Below are 22263 nucleotides of genomic sequence, written 5' to 3' on the forward strand. Positions count from 1 at the left end.
AATGGCTCTGGCTAATTGCTGCAGCTGTCATAACCTGTTATATACGGTCCATTGATAAAATAAATATAAAATCAAAAACCCTTCTTTACATAAAAGTAAAAAAGTTCAGATATAAGTTAATTATCTTTTTATTTCAATATATGTTAATAATACATAAAAGTGGCACTCGTGATTTAAAGTTCATTCATTATGCCAAGTCATTTCCAAGATGTCTCAAATTTCAATCCCTGTCCTGAAAGAGAGAGAGAAAAAGAACCATGTTATTCGAAGGGAAAAACAATTTTGCTGATACATATATTATCATTGTACATGATATCAATTTTGTATTTATTTTACGATAAAAGCAACCTGTATATCAAAATCTAATGTGTAGTAGATCTCTATTCAAGTTAATTGGACTGTTCTGCTTTAGTGTGAGTTTTAATTTTACAACGTCTTCGATATATATCTACAATAAATTTACATCTACAGACTACAATAATAACTGCAATAAATTTTACAACATCAATCTCTACAATATATTATACATCTACAATAATTTAATGAATAAATTTTACAACATCTTTGATATATGACTCTTATAATGATAATTGAATCAGTAGAATTAAAAACGAAATTTATGTTTACCCGCTGCATTTATCTGTTGTGCAGTGAAACATCAGAAAAATGGTTAAAAATCAGTTAGCACAAAAATGTATTATATTTTTACCATAGAAACTACAATGAGTATAAATTATTCAATAAGTTTATGTTGCTAAAATTTAAAATAATGAAAATTCTTTATGTTTTCATTACAGCTGTCAAAACTTTATTACTGTCTCAACTTTGACACATTTATGCTCTTTAATCTTTGATAGCCCAGAATGTGCTAAAAGGCTTCTAAATGTATTTATAATATGATCTTTGTGATCGTATAGATAATTTAAATGTTAAGACTTCCTAATACTTGTAATTTTATTACCATATACGAATTCTTGAATTTGATTGGTTTATACTATTAATTACATTCACAATAAGGGTCATTTATTTGGTCAGTTATTGTATGTTGACAGTGAATATATGAGCCGTGCCATGAGAAAACCAACATAGTGGGTTTGCGACCAGCATGGATCCAGACCAGCCTGCGCATCCGCGCAGTCTGGTCAGGATCCATGCTGTTCGCTAACAGTTTCTCCAATTCCAGTAGGCTTTAAAAGCGAACAGCATGGAGCCTGACCAGACTGCGCGGATGCGCAGGCTGGTCTGGATCCATGCTGGTCGCAAACCCACTATGTTGGTTTTCTCATGGCACGGCTCATATTTTGAACACAGCAGGTTTCAAGAGAATAGATTTGGATTTCCAAGTAGAAGCACTGTGGTTTTACACTAGAACACTAGAATTGTTAATACTTAAATCGTTTTTCTAATTGTTATATTCTACGGATAACCGTGTGAAAATTGTTACTTGTTGATTGTGTGGTTTTCCACTAAAGAATAATAAAGAAGAAAATCTGGAACTGTGTTATTATTAGGACATAATAAGTAGTGCCATAGTACCTATAAAACCAATCATATTTACGGCATTACATATCTATCCACCTTCCTTTGGTGTATTCTATATAGGCTATATATGTGACATTAATTTTTAGATGTCGAACTTTTTAAGGTTTGATGTTGTTGTATGAAAATAAGTATTGGCTATAAAATGACCTAAATGCATATTTTCTTACTATCTTGTTTTTTCAATTCAGTTCAAACCCACGTTTTTAAACTGTAACTGGAGTGTGGAGTGTTGGACCAACACCTTTCAGCAAAGGTTGGATAACACAAATTGTTTGGTTAAGTTAATATCATATTTTTTATTAGTCTTAAGCATATTACAGCTTATCAACATATACATGCAATATTAACATATCTGGCATACATAAGATTTGCATTACACAGCAATAGTATATATAAGACATGAAATATAGATTAGAAATCAGGAAACAAAACAGAAAAAACAAGAAAAAAAACCCAGATATACATACGGCGAGAATAGACAAACATATTACAAAAGTGTATACATCGTTTACATATCTTATATATCTGTATCTGTATATAACGTGCATTTCATAACGGAATGAAATTCGTCCTCAATGTCAACATTTGCGTTGTTCTTATCGACTTTATTTTCATAAAGTCTTGCTTTTTCTATCATTAAATCATGTGACCCCATACGTACTTTTTTATAATTATAGCAACCGTTTTTCCCTTCACAAACCAGTCTTAAAACGTTTTGTTTTGTTTTTCTCCCACAAGATTTTGGCATGTTCATTGGTTAGGAAACAGTCATATGGTGACAACCTATATTCTGAGGATGGTAAGTAGATTACTAGGCCAACATTCATACTTCGAATTTTGGAAAAAAAATGACACGTCGCCCTTATCGATGACGATATATTTAAGCTTCACACTGAGACAAAGATAAATATTCTTTTTCTCCTCTGTGGCATTTCCTTAATGCGCACATTTGTTACGTTTAAATATCTACATAAACAGAGCTTTTCTCACACGCTCCGTACATACCTTTGCTTCACGGTTGCTGTTGCATGTTAGAAAATTATATCTTTGTGTATGACAACTAGTTCCTCACTTTTTAACTTCCCACTGCTATATAAAGTTTTTTTTTTTTTGTTATCAAAGTTATCCGTATTAAGCCTGTATTTCATCACTTTGAACAAAATGCTCTATATAAAAATAAAGTCGCTGCTAAATATAAACATTACAGTGTGTTTTGCCATAATAGCACAAACTTTAAAAAATATTACTGCTACAAATCAACTGCCGAATTAAAGGAACTTTAAAATTGAAAATGGTCATACCATGAATTATAGTACTTCATAAAAGTACATGGGTTTTTATTTAAACTATCTTAAAAATACCAAAATAAGAAAAAATGTCAATGTCGGGTATCGAACAAGGGCCAACGCGGCAATAAATATTTTCCTACGTTCATGACCACAAATACATACTTTTTATTATGTTTCATCATGAAGGCTGTTTACCTCCATTACTCCGTTACAACGCTTTTCAATTTTTTAATGGAATAGTTACTAAAATCAAATACTTTTTACGTGTTTCCAAAACATATAACCTGTCAGTAAGAAAAATTTTTTGGGAGGTTGTTATACGATCTAGAGGTCAATTGAGGATTTCAACAAGACAATTTAAGATCCAAAAATTTAATGACATGATATTTTAAAGAAAGCTGCGCATGCTATATCTTTAAACTTCTCACTATGTTATAAATCGAACAACTATTAAAATCTGAAAAATATTTTTAATTAGTAGATTTCCGACAGGCTGAAAATGACTTTTAACTAAAGAAACTGCAGCCTAATTAGTCGAAAATGGCAAAGCAACCATTTGCTTTTCGAAAAACAGAATTTAGTCTTTGTAAATAGTACATACATGCAATTGGAATGCTACATGAACCCCATGTTGTATTGAATGAAAATGTATTACCGGGTAATAAATTTGATACAAGCTTTGTCAATATTTCTAAATTCCTTGTGAATATATAAATACATGCTTGCGCAGACACATGTAAATGACATACATGCAGCGTACAAAATAACGAAGAACAACAAAGAAAAAACAAACAAACAACAACAAAAGAAAATGGAAAAAGTAAAAATATATTACAAAAACATCATAGATAAGACATTACACAATATTATTAATATGAGTTACATAAAAGAACATTCAATGTATTTCAGTTGTCATCGATCAATCTTAAACTTTCAAAGAGTTTACAATTCACAATGAGAAGGAAAGCAAGACTGGTGTTTTTAGTATCATTTTATAAATAAAAATACCAGATTTTAAGAACGTGATTTCCTGCAGCTCATTGGACATGTTTGTTAAATCTGTAATGAGATGCCTTTGTTACATGCCTAAACTTAGACGGATTGCCCTATACATAAAGAAGTGTTTGACACAGACAGACCAATTGCAACAGTATATAAACAGTTTTATATTGACAAACAAACAACGTAAAAAACAACTCACACTGGACAACACAATAAGCACAAATCACAGATTCGCTAATCCCAAAGACTCATGGCTCCTCTAAACCCAAAATTTTCATCCATATCCATGTCAAACATATCATATCAACCCTCAGCCTGTGAAAATAAAAAAAGGTATAAGATTAGTTGATGGAAATTTCTACTTACCGTTTTAGATTCAGTTGGTCTAGTAAGTGTCTGGTCAGTCTTCATATCCGCCGTAGTCACCGTATCCATCATAGCTACCATAGCTGTCCCCCCAATAGTCATCACCTGATTATAGAATTACATTGAAATGTTATATCATTTACACGTCAAACCTTCTTCATAAATAATTTTGCAATTTACCTTTTATTTAGAAGTCGTACTACTTTGATATTTACACCCTGCATTATTAACTGTTTACTATGTAAACGCATTTCTGGTTTTGAAACATACATACATTTTATAAAAAAAATCTGCATAAAACCAAAATAAAATTTAGAAATCTAAATTATAGTTGATATCTCTAAAAGAAAAATAAACAGTTTAAACTTTACCCTGCTAAAGTTCTATAATAAACTTTTCCATCTTTCAACTTGGACAGTACCATTAACTGTTAAAATGGGTGCTTATCTAAAACATACTGACTATGATCAGACTGCACAGCTGACTTTGGTCAGCACTAGTAGTAAAGGCAGAGTCACTTGCTCCCAGCAGGCTAAAGATTAAGACCATATGTGCCACACATAAGGTCAAAAATGGTCACCTATGCTAGACAAGCCCTAAAAAGCCCTAATTGACATATACGAGTATTACCGTGGAAAAGTGCTTCAAATAAACCATGCCGAATAACGCCGACGTCAGGGTAATAGCTCTACTTATTATTCGAATGGTCGAGCTAAAATCAATACCATTGGTCCAGCTTTTTTTTTGTCTTAGAAATGGAACTGGATCACATTACAATACAACATTGTACTGTTCCGGGTCGACTTGGTGTTTACATTTTAAGTTTATTAATATTTCTAAAGCCTATTTTATGCAGAGTCTAGTTGGGAATTTTATTACGAGTAAAACGAATGCAAGAAGTCGACGAGATGCAAATCTTTAGTCAAGGATTCAGTTACGTAAAATTCGAGATTAATACAAACAAACCACTTGATAACTACACCTACAAATGCAATATCAAGGACAAAACCGTGAAACAATTTTAGATTACAGAATGCAAAAGTCGGCATTTAAGACAATTAATTCATGAAATGCAATATTAAGCAACTTCAGTTTGAAAAATTAACAATCCATGATTTCTAGTTTAAACAATGGTATTGCCCCAATTGAATGATGGACTAGTCCATTTTAGAAATTTAGCAGGGTAAAGGTTAATTACCCCCAACGAATATAATTCATATGTGATACAATTATATAATTACGATTTTGTATTTTAAGATTTTATATTGAAATGTATTTAAAGAACAGATTGAAATTTTGTCAATAGAGCGAGCCACTTTCACTTTATTCTTGATTCCATGCGTCCGCAAAGAACGTTGACTAATGCATCTCTACAATATGGTGCGAATACATTTAGTGTTCAGAGGCCATTTCACAAAAGTTAATAAGTTTCATCCTACCTTCTCTCCTGACTACGCACTTTTAACTTGTATCCTTTCAAAAACATGTCGTAAATTCAATTTAAGGACAGGTTTTAAGGCAGTTTCTTATCTTATTTTTGTTAGCACATATTCTATGAATAGCCAAATAGAAAGGATGAATTTGCTTAAGATGATATACGTAAAACAATTGACTCCTAAGTTAGAACTTTGTCCTAAGTAGGCTTCGTGAAACAGGCCCCTGCTTGAAAGTGACGGATCGTATTTAATATACATACCACCATAATCATAGTAACTACCGTACGCGTTTGCTACCATCCACAAAGCTGCAAACACTAGCAGTAATCTCAAAAACATTTCAAGCATGGTGTACGTTTTTGTATCCAAACACTTAAACGACGATTTTTAAAATAATTCTGCAACTGCTTAATTGTCCGTGTTTGAAAACTTCAGGCGCCAGCGACAAAATATCGATAAAGGTTAACAGTGTCCTTTAACGATCGAAGCGGCGTTTCACAGCCGTTTTATTGTTCTCATCTGGCTTTCTTTCGGCTGATCCCTGGTTTTATTTGCATTTCGGTAATTTTGATTTATAGCCCTACTAGTCATTTGGTCATATATCTTAGCGACATCCAAAATCTTTCTTTTCCCCTATTACTTATTCCATGACAGATCAGCATAATATATACAATAATTAGTTGAAAGAATTTTACACACAGTATTGAAATACTTTTATCGGCGAATCTAAAACGAAATTAAAATACTGGTATGAAATTTACGTGGCAAACACATACTTCGATGGTCTCCCATTCATTTAGCAAAGCCATTTAAAGACGAATGTACATGTCAGATCTGGGCTACCTTTTGTTCGGAATTAGGCGTTATAATTGCTGATCTAGGCTTTGTCGCTGTCTTGAGAATTATCTATAGCACAATGGTTAGTCTACTAGCTGTACAACCGGAAGTTCGTGTGTACAAATCTTACCTGGAGACTGGTCTCGTCAACTAAATTACTGATTCTCATTCAGTGTATTCTACATAGTACACTTCTTAAGAAATAGGGGTTCAATTCTGGAATTGGAGTATCCTCCATATCTAACACAAAACAAACTGATTGATAGGCTCTAGAAGGAGAAGCCATTATGAACAACCGGTGGCGACTATGAATAAACTTAGTATTAGATAAACGAAACAGATTGAGTAACCGATGGCAACTATGAACACATTTAGATGCCGAACAACTTGAAGAACCGGCGTCGACTATGAACAATTTAAGACAGAAAACAACTTGAGCAATCGATGTAACTATGAACAAATTTAGATAGAAAACAACTTGGGCAAACGGCACCCCTCATTCACTCATTTTTTACTCATTTTCTAGGAAAGAGGAACCCCTTATTTACTCATTTTACCCCCTCTCAGGGAGGAGGAGGAGCCCCTCATTCACTTATTTTTACTCATTTTCTAGGGAGGAGGGATCCCTCATTCCCTCATTCCCTCATTTTACCTCCTCTAAGTAAGAAGATATCCCCCTCATTCACTCATTTTTACCACAGACACTTGGGGTTCGGACCGCCACACACCCCATTCTCCTCCGCCCCTGGTTATGTTTAGCCAATATATTTTAGCATTTTACCATGTATTGACGATAGATGACGATCATTAAACGCATTTTGTAACATTTCAGTGTGTTTTTAAAAAAATGTATTTTTACCATCAATGCTCTTAATACTACAAGATATGAAACATCAAACAAACACTAGGGAAAAAATAGCCAGTTAAACTTTTAAATGAACCCTTACCAATGAATCACTGGTATCAATCGTCAGATTTGTTACCATTCTGTCAAATGACACCGGTCCCGACAACTGTCATTTGTATTCCGACGAGAAATTAATAAATAATATAAATCAGTCAATCTAAATTCTATGGAACACTTCCTAGCGAATTGATCCCTGCTTTGAACTGCGCATATCGTTGCCGGGTACCAAAATTGATACCGTTCCGACTGCATTATACCGGATTATCGCTTCAGCACGTGTTACACGAGGTTTGTTTACATAAAGAAGTGATGATCTGGTTTAACATAGCCGTAAGAGTAACAATTTTGGTACCCGGTTTATGACATGCGCTACACAAAGTGAGGGTCCAGCGCAAGCAAGTGTTTCCATTGTTCGTGCGATGTTTCATATCTTGTAATATTAAGAACATTGATGGTAAAAATACATTTTTTAAAAACACGCTGAAATGTTACAAAATGCATTTTATGATCGTCACCTATGCTCAATATATGGTAAAATGCTAAAATAAATTAACTAAACTTAACCAGGGGCGGAGGAGAATGGGGCGTGTGGAGGTCCGAACCTCAAGTGTCTGTGATTTTTACTTATTTTCAAGGGAAGGGGAACCCCTTATTCACTCATTTTTTTTCTCATTTTTCAGGGAGGGAGGAGGAACCCATTATTTACTCATTTTATCTCCTCCCGGTGAGGAGGAATCCCTCATTCTTTCATTTTTCTTATTTTCATTGGAGAAGGAATCTCTGATTCAGTTACTATAACTAGTTTTGACCATTTTGATTATTATTTCAAAAGTCTGGATGTAAAATTGTATGAATGGAATGCAATAAAGCCACTATACAAACAAAAACACGTGCTTAAAAATCTTCAACGGGGCCATCATTCAATACTGATAAACCGCAACTTTGGTTTTATATAGGAATTAGCGACTAGACAAAATGTTTAGTTTTTCATTCATAAAATTGACAATGTTTGTTTTGACCATTTTTCTTTTGATCAATGCAGCATGCTTATTTTCCTATTCATAAACTGGACCATGACATCATATATTAGGTCATCATTTTCTATTCATAAAATTAACACCGACATCATATTTTTGGTCATCATTTTCTATTTATAAAATTGACCGTATTACGTCAACATTATGTCAACAAATTGGGAGTGTATCCCCCATTCATACAAACATTCATGTGATATGTACTGTAGTTAATTTTTTTTCATAAAATGTTCCTTTCAATCCTTAATGAGCAAATTGCTGTGTCCAAGGTTGCAAGGGATACACGATAATAATATTTGCAAAATTCTATCAAAAATATCAGGAAAAGCACGAGTTTCGTTACAATATTGCTTAGGGGATATTTGAGGTGCTCCTAGACATTTTGCTGCACAGCCTATTTCTATACGGCTGTTAAATCGCGACGAATGAGCAAAGTTGTGTCAACTAGGACATATGGACATTTTTGTATTTCATTACGTATGTATAGTTTCATGTTAAGAGAACATGTACAACCGTGTTTGGATCTAGGTAATGTGATGTGAATTTTTGCTTGTTTTAGGTGGGATTATTAGGCTCGAGAATAACTGTTCAAGCAGCATTCTGAATAAAGTTCCTGATCTTCCTTAAAGTTAGATCTGATGTCAGCCCATTCAAATTCATCTTTCTGTATAATCAAACTTCCGATATTGCCATTTTTTCCCAGGCCGGGATTTAGGGCCGAAGGGTTTGTCCACCAATCTAATTATATTTGAACCAATCAGTCGACTCGTTTCAACAAGCGTTTGGCTAAACGGGACTGTACTCAGATTTTGGCTAAAATAAGTTTTCATTAGCATAAAAGTTTCGTCATATTCTAAACATAACAAAAATAATTTTAACGGTATCAAAAAAGTTAACTCACGAAAAAATCACGCTCGAATAGGGATTCAAACCCAGGCCGCCGCTGCAACAGATATTTATTTTCTTACCTTATTGACCATTACACTGCAGAGGAACACGTACTTATCGATAGTTGAATACAAAGCTTTATAATTCAGCAGTTTACCCTTAACAAACTCATTTTGAAGGGACAAAAATAATATGATAAAAACTAATTTTCACGTGTGTCTATATGCTTTTATAGCTTTCTTATTAGAAATAACCTGTACATACCCGTACGTGATAAATGAAACCCCAGATTAAATATAGATTTTTAAAAACTTCTAGCAAAACACCTACCTTCACTTTCAAAAGGCTAAAAGCAAGGCTCTGATTGGTGAACGTGAGTCTCAATAGCCTGTCCTCCGATCAAGTGCGTAGCATCAGTAGGAAAATATTTTAATCAGATCCTTTAGGTTCTGTGGAGTTATTGCAAAACAGTTACCCGAAAGCCAGACCGTAAGCTAGTGATAGATTCTTTTTCTTGCGTACCGTATACTTCAATTAAAAGAAGGAATAAAAAGAAGCAAATGATTTTTTTGAAGCACTATTTTATCATAGTGTATGAATTTACACTATTATTCACAGATAACAGTACGAGAGGCATCTTAAATCTGGATTTGTATGACGAGATTTTACAACAGCGACAAAAACACCAGAAAATCCTGCCAGGCATGCAAGAATGGTTGCAGAACTGTAGTGGTACTTATTGTACCAGACTACTACCAACCATAATTAATTTTTTTACTGTGAAATTGAATTTTAACCCTATCAAGCTACACAATTGATTCTGCCTTTGCAACCAGTGTAAACTGCTGTCTGATCTGCACTGTTCGCAATTCAGTCAGTATCTTTTTGGTTAACACCCCTTTTAATATTTTGTGCCTAAAAGACCTGTTTATTTTTCATGGACCCCCTGTTTTAGTTAGGAGGTAGCGACGAGAACAATATCTGAGCTTTTAGTCGCGCGCTAGTTGTTCCCCTTTGCATTTTATGTGTGTTCTGTAATGAATCAAAGCCCTAAAAGGACTGATAGCCACTGCTTATTGAATGATATTTCAACCGATACATCTGAAGAATCAACATTTTATTGTGCATAGACCGGTCATGATTTGAACAATGTTGGTAGAGGTCCACTAAACAATGCTATATGCCAAATGCCTAAACTCTGTGCATTGTGCTTCAAGACAAGAAGACTTTTAAATGTTTTTCCCCATACAACTCTATGTAAAACTAAGTTTTCCCGAGGATGGGGCCAATTTCCACCCTAACCCTAACCCTAAACCCTAAACCGTAACCCCTTACCCTAATTCCTAACCTTATCCCTAGAGCGGTGTGATTCCGACTGTTTTGAATGCTTGTTTTTGTTTTTTAAAACAGTAGTTCTCAGTTGATCACACACTCGCAAAATACCAAAATTATAAAAAAAGAGAAATAAATAGTGGACTATATTTTACACGTCCAGAATATTTGTGTGATGCTGTGACATAGAAATAGAAGGAAACTCAAACGACACGAGGTTGAAACTTGATACTTAATTTAGAGCTTTAGCAAGTTGATAAAGCACTAGCTAAAATGCCTGAATTTCGTTTTTGGATTTGACACTTTTGTTTTGGCATTTCCATCCTGTTCAGCAATGGAACAACATAGATTTCACCGAATTTATATCAACCACCCATCCCATCTGTTTATAATCTTATCCTAGAAATCTTTGCTGTTTCTGTTCATCTGTTTTCAGGCTCCTTCATGCAAATCTGTTTCACACCGCGGAAACCGGACAATAGAAGAATGTTGTACGCACACAATCAAGGCTATGTAGTGACTGATCAGTAGTCTTGTTGTGTATGAAGGTCTACGATCATTCTTTGGAAGAACAAACAATCAAAATAATGAGGGATTCTGTAAGATTATTGCTGATAAGAAGTACTTAATAAATGAAATGAAATGAAATACCTACCGGGTCAGACATTCTAGTGTTAGCATCGTTGGTAATTACTGTTCTGTTGAATGCAAAAAAACTCACACTGGTGGATACATTTTAACATTAATTTTTGTTGCGGCTTGATAACTTTTCATAGAATAATGATTCTAATTCGAAACTGCACTATGGGAGTAAAAGTGTACCAAAGCCATATGTATTAAAGTAGATCTAATAGTATTACTCGGAAGTAATATTTTTATTCAGAATGGTATCAAGTAAATTGATTAGTCATGTTTACGTTAGTGCTCTGTGTAGAGAGGTAAAAAGTCTACTATCCTTGATGGTTGATGGTTCGCTCCTTTTCAGCTGTCTAACACGGGTTAAGGTTCATATTGGTTTAGGGTATGCCATGAGCCTTAAATAGCGTTAGCAGAAGCTTGACATTGTTTGTCGATGTATTAGTCTCAATTGCGGGTCTGCACATAGTCTTGTGTTAAATGGATATTTACAATCTCTAGGTTGGAATTAGCTAGAAGCTAAAAAATAATTTGATCGAGAATTGAGTGTCAAGTCATTCGGTGTATGAAATAACTTTTAACTTGGTGAGAAACGTCTTTTAACAAACATTAAAATGTCAATTTTTTTGTTGGAGACTATTTAAATATGAATTCATTATAACTGTTTTTTGTTTTTGTTTTTTTAATGGCTTTCAACATAGTTGGATGTGCTTTCTACGTCATTATTCTGTGTCATTAATTATCTGACCCTAATTTTTTTGTGCTTCAGCATGCTTGAATTCGTTCCGTTTCTAGCTCACCTGAGCAATGCATGAGTTTTGTGATCGCTCGATGTCCGGCGTCCGTCGTCTGTCTGTCGTCTGTCGTCTGTCTAACTGTCTGTCTGTCAACATTTAGCTTGTGTTTGCAGTAGAGGCTGTATTTTTCAACTGTTCTTCATGAAATTTTGTCAGATTCATTACCTTGATGAAATCTAGGCCAAGCTAGAAAATGTATCATCTAAAGTCAAAAACTAGGTCACTAGGTCAAATCAAAGAAAAACTTTGTGTATGCGAAAGAGGCTGTATTTTTGGGCGAATCTAAAAGAACGGGTCATCTTGCTTCAAAAAACAAGGTCACTAGGCCAAATCAAAGAAAACCCTCGTTTATACGATAGAGGCTGTTTTGTTCAACCGATCTTCATGAAATTTTGTCAGACTGATTACCTTGATGAAATCTAGGCCAAATACGAAAATGGGTCATCTGGGGATCAAACACTAGGTCACTATGTCAAATAAAAGAAAGCATTGTGTATGCGATAGAAGCTGTATTTTTCAATTGTTCTTCATGAATTTTGTCAGAATGAATGCCTTGATGAAATCTAGGTCAGATTCGAATATGGGTCGTCTTTGGTCAAAAACTACGTCACTAGGTCATATCAAAGAAAAAGCTTGTGTATGCAATAGAGACTGCAGTTTACTTCAAATCTTCATGAAATTTGATCAGAATGTATGTCTGGATGAAATTTAGGTTATGTTGGAATGTGAGTCATCTGGTGTCAAAAACTAGATCACCAGGTCAAATTAAAGAAAAACCTTATGTACTGCATTTTACACTGGATATTCATGAAATTTAGTCAGAATGATTGCCTTGATGAAATCTAGCGAAGTTTGAAAATGGTTCATCTTATGTCAGATTCTAGGTCACTAGGTCAAATCAAAGAAAACCCTTGTGTATGGGATAGAGGCTGCATCTTTTCAACTGATCTTCTTGAAATTTTGTCAGAATGATTACCTTGATGAAATTTAGGACAGGTTTGAAAATGAGTCATCTGGAGTCAAAAACTAGGTCACTAGGTCAAATCAAAGAAAAACATTTTGAATGAGACAGAGGCTGTATTTTTCAATTGATCTTCATGAATTTTGGTCAGAATGATAACCTTGATGAAATCTAGGAGAAGTTTGAAAATCTATCATCTTTGTTCAAAAAATAAGCCACTAGATCAAATCAAAGAAAACACTTGTGTATGCGATAGAGGCTGTACTTTTGAACTGACCTTCATGAAATTTTGTCAGCATGATTACCATAATGAAATCTAGGCCAAAAATTACAAAAATTGGTCATCCTGAGTCAAAATCTAGGTTACTACGTCAAACAAGAAAAACCTTGTGTATGCGATAGAAGCTGTATTTTTCAATTGATCTTCATGAATTTTGGCCAGATAATTGCCTTGATGAAATCTAGGTAAAGTTTGAATATGGGCTATTTTGGGCCAAAAACTAGGTCACTAGGTCATATCTAAGAAAAGGCTTGTGTATGCAATAGGGACTGCAGTTTACACCAAATCTTCATGAAATTTGATCAGAATGTATGTCTGGATGAAATTTAGATTAAATTTGAATGTGGGTCATCTGGAGTCAAAAACTAGGTCACCTGGTCAAAATAAAGATAAATCATTATATATACGCAACAGGGGCTGCATTTTATACTGGATATTCATAAAATTTAGTCAGAATGATTGCCTTGATGAAATCCTGAACTATTTTGAATATGGGTCATCTTGGATAAAAAACTAAGTCACTAGGTCAAATCAAAGAAAACCCCTGTGTATGGGATAGAGGCTGTATTTTTCAACTAATCTTCATTAATTTTGGTCAGAATGATTGCCTTGATGAAATCTGGGTCAAATTCAAATATGGGTCGTCTTGGGTCAAACAATAGGTCAAAAAGTCAAATCAAAGAAAACCCATGTGTATGCAATAGGGGTTGCATTTTACACCGGATCTTCATGAAATTTGGAAGAATGTTTATTTGAATGGAATGATAGTCGAGTTTGAAAATGGGTCATCTAGGGTCAAAAACTAGGTCACCCATTCAAATTAAAGAAACACCTTGTGTGCACAATAGGGGCTGCATTTTACACTGGATATTCATAAAATTTAGTCAGAATGATTTCCTTGATGAAATCTAGGACAACTTCAAATATGTGTCATCTGGGAACATGTTTACACTGTCATGATGTGTTTCACAGGTGAGCGACCTTGGGCCATCTTGGCCCTCTTGTTTTAGTATTTTAAGGAATAGTCTGAACATTACAATATGTTATACATTGGCTACGGAAACACGTTTCCTTCTGTCCTAGTTAAATTTTGTGAGGCGGGTTTTCTTGTGCGACTCGAATTCCGTTTGAGAGATATACAATAGAGTTTGTTCTTCGTAACAAAATAAAGAGGCTTATACTGTGATGTTCAATATACAGACTCGATTGTGGAATATGTGTATATATTTGAACAAGAGTTATATTTCCATTGTATTTTATGATGTCGTCTCTTTGCTTTTCTATTATCAGAATGTAAATTTGGTAACTGTTTTATGTTATTAGTAAGGTACTTTTGTACTCTTGAATGACTTAAATGTATCGTAAGCAAGTTTTTCTCTTTGCAGTCATCGCTGGGGATAATTGTTCTTTCGCTGGATTCAAATTCTATCTTATTTATCTAATGTATTTTGTTTGTTCATTGGCAGATTTCACTGGGGCAAATTGAATTAGGTTATTTTCAAAATACATATTTAGCTGTTTTTATTGTATATACATTTTAAACATTATCTCACCTTGCCAATTGCCATGAAAAAATCTTTAACTAATGCCACAGTCTTTCCCCACTAAACTTTGTTGTAGTTTTCATTTATTTTGAAAAATTAGTAGTAGTAGGTATGACAAACGCATGTGGTCAAAAAGCTCACTCATGTGTCAACGAAATGATGATATTATCAGTCATTAATAACTTCATCGAATTTTTTTCTCTAACAATGGCTCTGTCTTATTGCTGCTGTCATACCATGTTATATACGGTTCAATGATAGAATAATCATAAACTCAAAACGCCCCACTTTATATAATGATAAGAAAGTTCAGATATAAGTTAATCATCTTTTTATTTCAATATAAATAAATAATACAAAAGTGGCACTCGTGATTTAAAAGGTCATTCATTATGCCAAGTCATGTCTAAGATGTTTCATTATTTGAATCCCTGTCCTGAAAAAGAGAGAAAAAAGAATCATGTTATTCGAAAGGATAAACAATTATGCTGATAAATATATTATCATTGTACTTATCAATTTATGTATTTATTTTACAATAAACGCAACCTAAACAACAACAACAACAACAACAACAACAACAACAGAGAAAATACAAGTCATTCAAAAAGATGAATTCTAGATATCATGAAGAACTGTATAATATATTCTTTAGAAAACATTTGTATTTAAACAACCATAATGCCCATGAAACTGGATGTCCCAAAGGCTTTCGATAAAATTTAATGTAATATACAAGTTAATTGGACTGTTATGTTTTGGTATGCTTTTTAATGCACATCTACAATAAATTTTACAACATTTTTGATATATGTCTACATACTACAATAACATCTATAGTAATTTTGCAACATCTTTGATAAATCACTACAATAAATTTTACATCTACAATAATATCTACAATAAATTTTACAACATCGCTCTTTGAAATTTGACTTTTATAATGATAATTGAATTCAGTAGAATTAAAAACGAAATTCATGTTTACTCGCTGCATTTATCCATCAAAACTTCTCCCATAGATGTATTTTATGTAGGTTATATGTCGTGACAGTAAATGTCATATAACGAGCTTTTTAACGGTTGATGGATCATTTAATTTTGTTGTATGAAAATAGTCTTGGCTATAGAATGGCCTAAATGCTCATTTTCTTACAGATTTGTCTTCTCAATTCAGTTCAAAGCAGTGTCTTTAAACTGTGAGTGGAGTGTGGAGTTTTGGACCAACTCCTTTCAGCAAAGGTTGGACAGTATAAATTGTTTGATTAAGTTAATATCATATCTTTTATTAGTCTTATTAGCATATAACAGCTTATCAACATATACATGCAATATTAAACATATCTGGCATACATGCGATTTGCATTACTCAGCAAAAGTATATATAAGACACAAAATATGGATTAGAAATCAGGAAACAAAACAGAAGACAAGAAAAACAGATACACACATGGCGGAAACAGACAAACATGTTACAAAAGTGTATACTGCTTTTACATATCGTATATGTATACGATAATACACGTGTGCTATAATTTATCACGTTAAGTCTCTGAAAAATGTCTCTGCTTGAAGGCCTTAGTGATAAACATTGCTAATTTGATAAGTACGTTTTTGTTTGTCGAATTCAAAAGTTGAATGAATTTATACACACTTGGATATTTACAATAATAGTTATTAATATATATTTTCCTTATATCTGTATATATCTTGCATTTCATAACGAAATGAAATTCATCCTCAATGTCATTCATATCACACAGAACACATATGCGTTGTTCAAACTGGACGTTATTTTCATAATGTCTTGCTTTTTCTATTATTAAATCATGTGACCCCATACGTATTGTTTGCAACTATAGCAACCGATATATAGCGGCGTTTCCGTTATGCGCACATGTGTTACGTTTTAATATCTACATAAAAAGAGCCTTTCTCACATGCTCTGTACATACCTTTGCTTCACGGTTGCTGTTGCGTGTTAAAAAATTATATGTTTGTGTATGACACCAACTAGTTTCCTTACTTTTTAAGTTTCCACTGTTATATAATGTTTCTCCTCAATTCTTAAAGTTATCATTATTAAGCCCATATTTCATAACTTGAAAAAAACAAACAATACGGTATATAATAATAAATTTGTTGCTGAATTTAAACATTACAGTTTGTTTGGCTGTAACAGTACAAACTTTAAAAATGTATACATAATGAACAAAAATTGCCAAAGTCGGGTAGCGAATCCGGGCCAACGCGGCAATAAATATTATCCTGCGTTCGTGGCCGCGAAAATATACTTTTTATGAAGTTTTATCATTAAAGCAGTTTACCTTTATTAACCGGTTACGACGCTTTTCAATTGTGAATGAAACAATAAGTGAAAACAAATAGTTCTTGCGTGTTTCCATAACATATAACCTGCCAGTCAATACGTTTCAAAGCCTACCTAAGAAATATAGCAATAATTTTCTGTCATCTCAAAGTTTTTCTTTTTGTTTTTGGTACGATCTAGAGGTCCATTTATTGAGGAGTTCAACAAGACAGTTTAAGGTCGAATGCTATTTTAAAGAAAGCTGCGCACGATATATCTTTAAACTTCCCACTGTATCACAAATCGATCAGCCACTAATATCTGAAAAATAACTTTAATTAGTAGTGTTTCGACCGACTGAAAATTACCTTTACAAAATTAAGTCTTTGTACATAGTACATACATGTAATTTGAAATGATAAATTAACCCTATGATATATTGAATGGAAATATATCTCCGGCCATCAATTTGATATAAGCTTTGTCAATATTTTTTAATTCCTGGTGAATTTATAAATATATACACTACTATTAAATAGATATTAGCGTCCTTTTGCGTGCATGTTTTCTTTATTTCACTGCTCGATCAAATTTCTAAGAAATAATAATGATCAATACAAATAAATAAATAATACCATTATCTTTGTTCTTTAGTAAGTACAGTAAGAAAAAAACAGCTGAAAGTACAGATGCACTGAATATTTTTATCCATTTCTTCTTAAAAGTTTAAATGATATCAATTAAGAAATCAAAACGGAAATATATAATTCAGCCTTTAGTCTGTAAAAATGTCTCAGAATTTGGAACAATGAGCATATGTTGTTTTCTCTTTTGTAGAAGTACATTTATGCTTAATCATTATTGTGGAATAAAATATTTTAAAATTGGACACTATATTTCACTGTCAAAATTGTGTAAATGTTTTTACCCAAGACAAGAAAACCGCATTTTCGGGAATATATGGCCAAAACTGTAATTGTAAGTAAAGACAAAATCATAAAAATAAAATCTTATGGAAGTTTCGAGATGAAAAGTGTACGTTATTTTATCACGTGGGGACGAGATACTAATTAATAGGAACGAGTTAGTATCTGATGGTCACGTGATAAAAAAAAACTATTTGAAAATTTCACAAAATATTTTAATCAAAGCTGACGAGTTTACTAAACGACAGACTTTAAACTTTTACAATTATGAAACACAATATAGATATTACGATATTAGGCAATACAAAGTAATTTGCACAACCACCGAAGCCATTTTTGTGTCCACCTTTCCACTATCTTACCTATACACAAATACCTTTAAACCTAACTTAAAACCATTTCACAAGTGCCTCTGTTAGGCTACAAGACTGCACAATAATACTTTTAGCCTGTCGCCTGCTTGCAGCAAATGAATCTACTTTTGAGACCAGTGCAGACCAAGAGCACCCTGTACGGACAGTCTGATCATGGTTTGCACTGTTCGCTTTTCAATCAGTAAATTTTCAGTGAACATCCCTTCTAATAATAAATGGTATTGCCCACATCAAATGATGGACCAGTTCATTTCAGAAACTTAGCAGGCTAAAGGTTTACATGCAATACATAAACGGCATTTTCAGAGAATTATGAGAGTTCGTTGCAACAGAAACTGATCACATAACATCGCAAACGACGTGTAGAAATAATACCTGATATTCTCCAATATGTATTTTGTGGGCTCCTACTTTAATCATACCTGAAGAGTCTGAATTTATATTAAGATTGCGCAGACACATGTAAATGACATACATGCAACGTAAAAAATAAAGAAGAACAACAAAGAAAGAAAGAAAGAATGAAAGAAACAACAACAAAAGAAAATGGTAAGAGAAAAATAACATTACAACAACGTACATATAATAGATCAGACATTACACAATATTATTAATATGAGGTACAAAAACAGAACATTCAATGTATTTCAGTTGTCATCGATCAATAATAAACTTTCAAAGACTTTACAACTCACAATGAGAAGGAAAGCAAGACTGGTGTTTTTAGTATCATTTTATAAATAAAAATACCAGATTTTAAGAAAGTGATTTCATACAGATCACTGGACATGTTTGTTAAATCTGTAATGAGATGCCTTTGTTACATGCCTAAACTTAGACGGATTGCCCTATACAGAAAGAAGTGTTTGACACAGACAGACCAATGACAACAGTAAATACACATTTATATACATGTATTGACAAAACAAACAACGTAAAACAAACTCACACTGGACAACACAATAAGCACGACACACAGATTCGCTTATCCCAAAAACTCAAGCTTCCTCTAAACCCAAACATATTTTCATCCATATCCATGTCAAGCATATCATCAAACCCTCAGCCTGTGAAAATAAAAAGGTCTACAATTAGTTGATAGAATTGTTTAGTTACCTTTTTAGACTCAGTTGTCCAGTAAGTGTTTGATCAGTCGTCATACCCTCCCCAGTCACCGTATGAATCATAACTGTCCCATCCATCGTCATCACCTGATTTTAGAATAACATAAACATTATTCATCACAATATCTCCCTTTCAAAGACATGTACATGTCCATGACTTACTAGTTATTTGCTCGATGTTATACATTTACACAAACCTTCTTCATTACCAGTTTTGCAATAACCTTTCACTTAGAAATAAAACATTTTTGATTAATTGGATTTACAACCTGCATTACTTACTGTTTTCTTTGTAAAGTATTTATTGTTTTGAACATACGTGACTTTTATATTTTTAAAAAAATCTACCTTAAACCAAAATAATATTTAGAAATTGTAGAGTCAGTCGGTATCTCGAAAAGAAACAGTTTAAGACAGCAAGACTGTATGTGTCACACCCATGGACCAAAAGGGTCACTCATGGCAGACAAGTCCTGAAACCCCACAAACTGACATATATTAACGTGGAAAAATGAATCAAAACAATACTCTACTGAATAACGCCGGCGCCAAAGAAATGGTGAGGGCAATAGCTCTACTTATTATTCGAATGGTCGAGCTAAAATCCATACCGTTGGCCTAGCATTTTGTCTTAGAAAAGGAGCTGGACATAAAAAAATATTACATTTCCATACAATATCTAACTGTTCTAATTTTAGATGATAAGGTTAGTGTAGTGTTTAGACCATAAGCTGTGACGTCAGTTTATTCAAATGTCACTTTAATATGCATCATATAAACTATTTTTCAAAGAATTTGGTTCACTTAAAAAAAATTATAAGCCTATTTTATGCGTAGTCTAGTTAGGAATTTTATTATGCGTATGACAAATGAACAAAAATCGACGAGATGCAAATGTATAGTCCAAGGTTCAGCTTCATAGTGACGTGAAATCCAAGATTTATTCAAACAAACCACTTGGAAACTACACCTACAAATGCAATATCATAGACAAAACCGTGAAACAATTCAAGAATATAGAATGAAAAGAAAACAAAAACTTTATTTAAGACATTAAAGAATTCATGAGATGCAATTTAAAGCAACCTCAATTTATAATAAATGACCATCATTGATGTCCAATTCAAATAAACATACTATAGTCTAAAGATAGGTGTAACAAACGTTACTTTGTGTTATAAGCATTATATCTAATTTCATTTTAAATTACATCTAACGACCATGATAACTGAAAACTGCTCAGCTTTGTTATAACGATTGTATACCTTTTAGTTTGATTTTCTCAATTACCTTAAACTTTCTTTTGTGTATAGAGCGAGTCACTTTCTCTTTATTCTTGATTCCAAGTCAAGAAATAAAGTAGTCCGGAAAAAACGTCGTGTAACGCATCTCTGCATTATGGTGTGAATACATTTAGTGTTCAGAGGCCAGTTTGTATCCTTTTAAAAAAGATACCGAAAATCCATTTTAGGACAGGTTACTATCTTATTTTTGTTAACATATATTCTAAAAACAGCCAAATAGTTAAGAGATGAAATACGTAAAACACTTGACTCCTAACTTAGAACTTTGTTCTAAGTAGGCTTCGTGAAACAGGCCCCTGCTTGAAAGTTTCGAATCATATTTGATATACATACCACCATAACTATAGTAACTGCTGTACCAGCCTTGCGCGTTTGCTACCATCCACAAACTTACAAACACTAGTAGTAATCTCAGAAACATTTCGAGCATGGTGAACGTTTTGTTTTTGTATCCAAACACTATAACGTCGATTTCTGAAATCAAAATTCTTCTGTAACTGCTTAACTTTTTCGTATGCGCTAACTTTAGCTATCGATAAAGGTTAACAGAGTGTCACGAATCGAAATTTCTTTTACAATCGAAGCGGTGTTTCACAGTCTCTTTATTGTTCCACTCTGACTTCTGTTTCGACTGATCCCTGGTTTTATTTGCGTTTCGGCGAGTATGATTTATAGTCCTACCAGTCATTTGGTCATCTGTCTTGGCGACACCCAAATCTGTCTTTTTCTCAATCATTTATTTCATGACAAATCAGCATAATATATACAATAATTAGTTAAAAGAATTTTAAACACGGTATTGAAAGTTTTGTCGGCGAATCAAAAACGAGAATAAAATACAGGTATGAAATTTACGGCGTAAACACATACTTCGATGGTCCTCCATTCATTTAGCAAGGCCATTCAAACACGAATATACATGTCAGATGTGGACAAACTTTTTTCGCGGTATTAGGCGCAATAAATCTGACCTAGAGTTATCTGTAGCTCAAAGGTTAGTCTACTGGCTTTACAACAGGAAGATCGTGTGTACAAATCCTACCTGGAGACTGGACTCATCAACTAAATTACTAACAGTCTTTCAAAGGTGCGTCTTTAAATCGAAGTCCAGTTCAATGTGTTTGACACCAGGCGCTTTATGAAACAGAGGAACACCTCTCGAGCAACCTGTGGCGGCTACAATTTAACTTAGATAGTAAACAACTTGAGCAACCGGTGGTGACTACAAATAAACTTAGACAGAAAACAACTAGCAACCGGTGGCGACTACAAATAAACTTAGACAGAAAACAGCTAGCAACCGGTGGCGACTACAAAAAAACTCAGACAGAAAATAACTAGCAACCGGTGGGGACTACAAAAAAACTTAGACAGAA

At 33.5% G+C, this 22263-nt stretch overlaps 2 long non-coding RNA genes across 2 annotated transcripts; both read right to left on the reverse strand.

Annotated features, from left to right (window-relative positions):
* Positions 1-112: 112 nt before the first annotated feature.
* Positions 113-6167, reverse strand: LOC123527696 (uncharacterized). The gene is made up of 3 exons (XR_006681795.2): positions 5896-6167; positions 4200-4304; positions 113-232 (listed from the first exon to the last, which is right to left on the reverse strand). It is a non-coding gene; the product is annotated as an uncharacterized LOC123527696 (long non-coding RNA).
* A 9000-nt stretch (positions 6168-15167) lies between these two features.
* Positions 15168-21529, reverse strand: LOC123527888 (uncharacterized). The gene is made up of 3 exons (XR_006681834.2): positions 21221-21529; positions 19576-19670; positions 15168-15287 (listed from the first exon to the last, which is right to left on the reverse strand). It is a non-coding gene; the product is annotated as an uncharacterized LOC123527888 (long non-coding RNA).
* Positions 21530-22263: the final 734 nt, after the last annotated feature.

This window comes from Mercenaria mercenaria, chromosome 14 (genome assembly GCF_021730395.1).
Source record: "Mercenaria mercenaria strain notata chromosome 14, MADL_Memer_1, whole genome shotgun sequence".
NCBI lineage: Eukaryota > Metazoa > Mollusca > Bivalvia > Venerida > Veneridae > Mercenaria > Mercenaria mercenaria.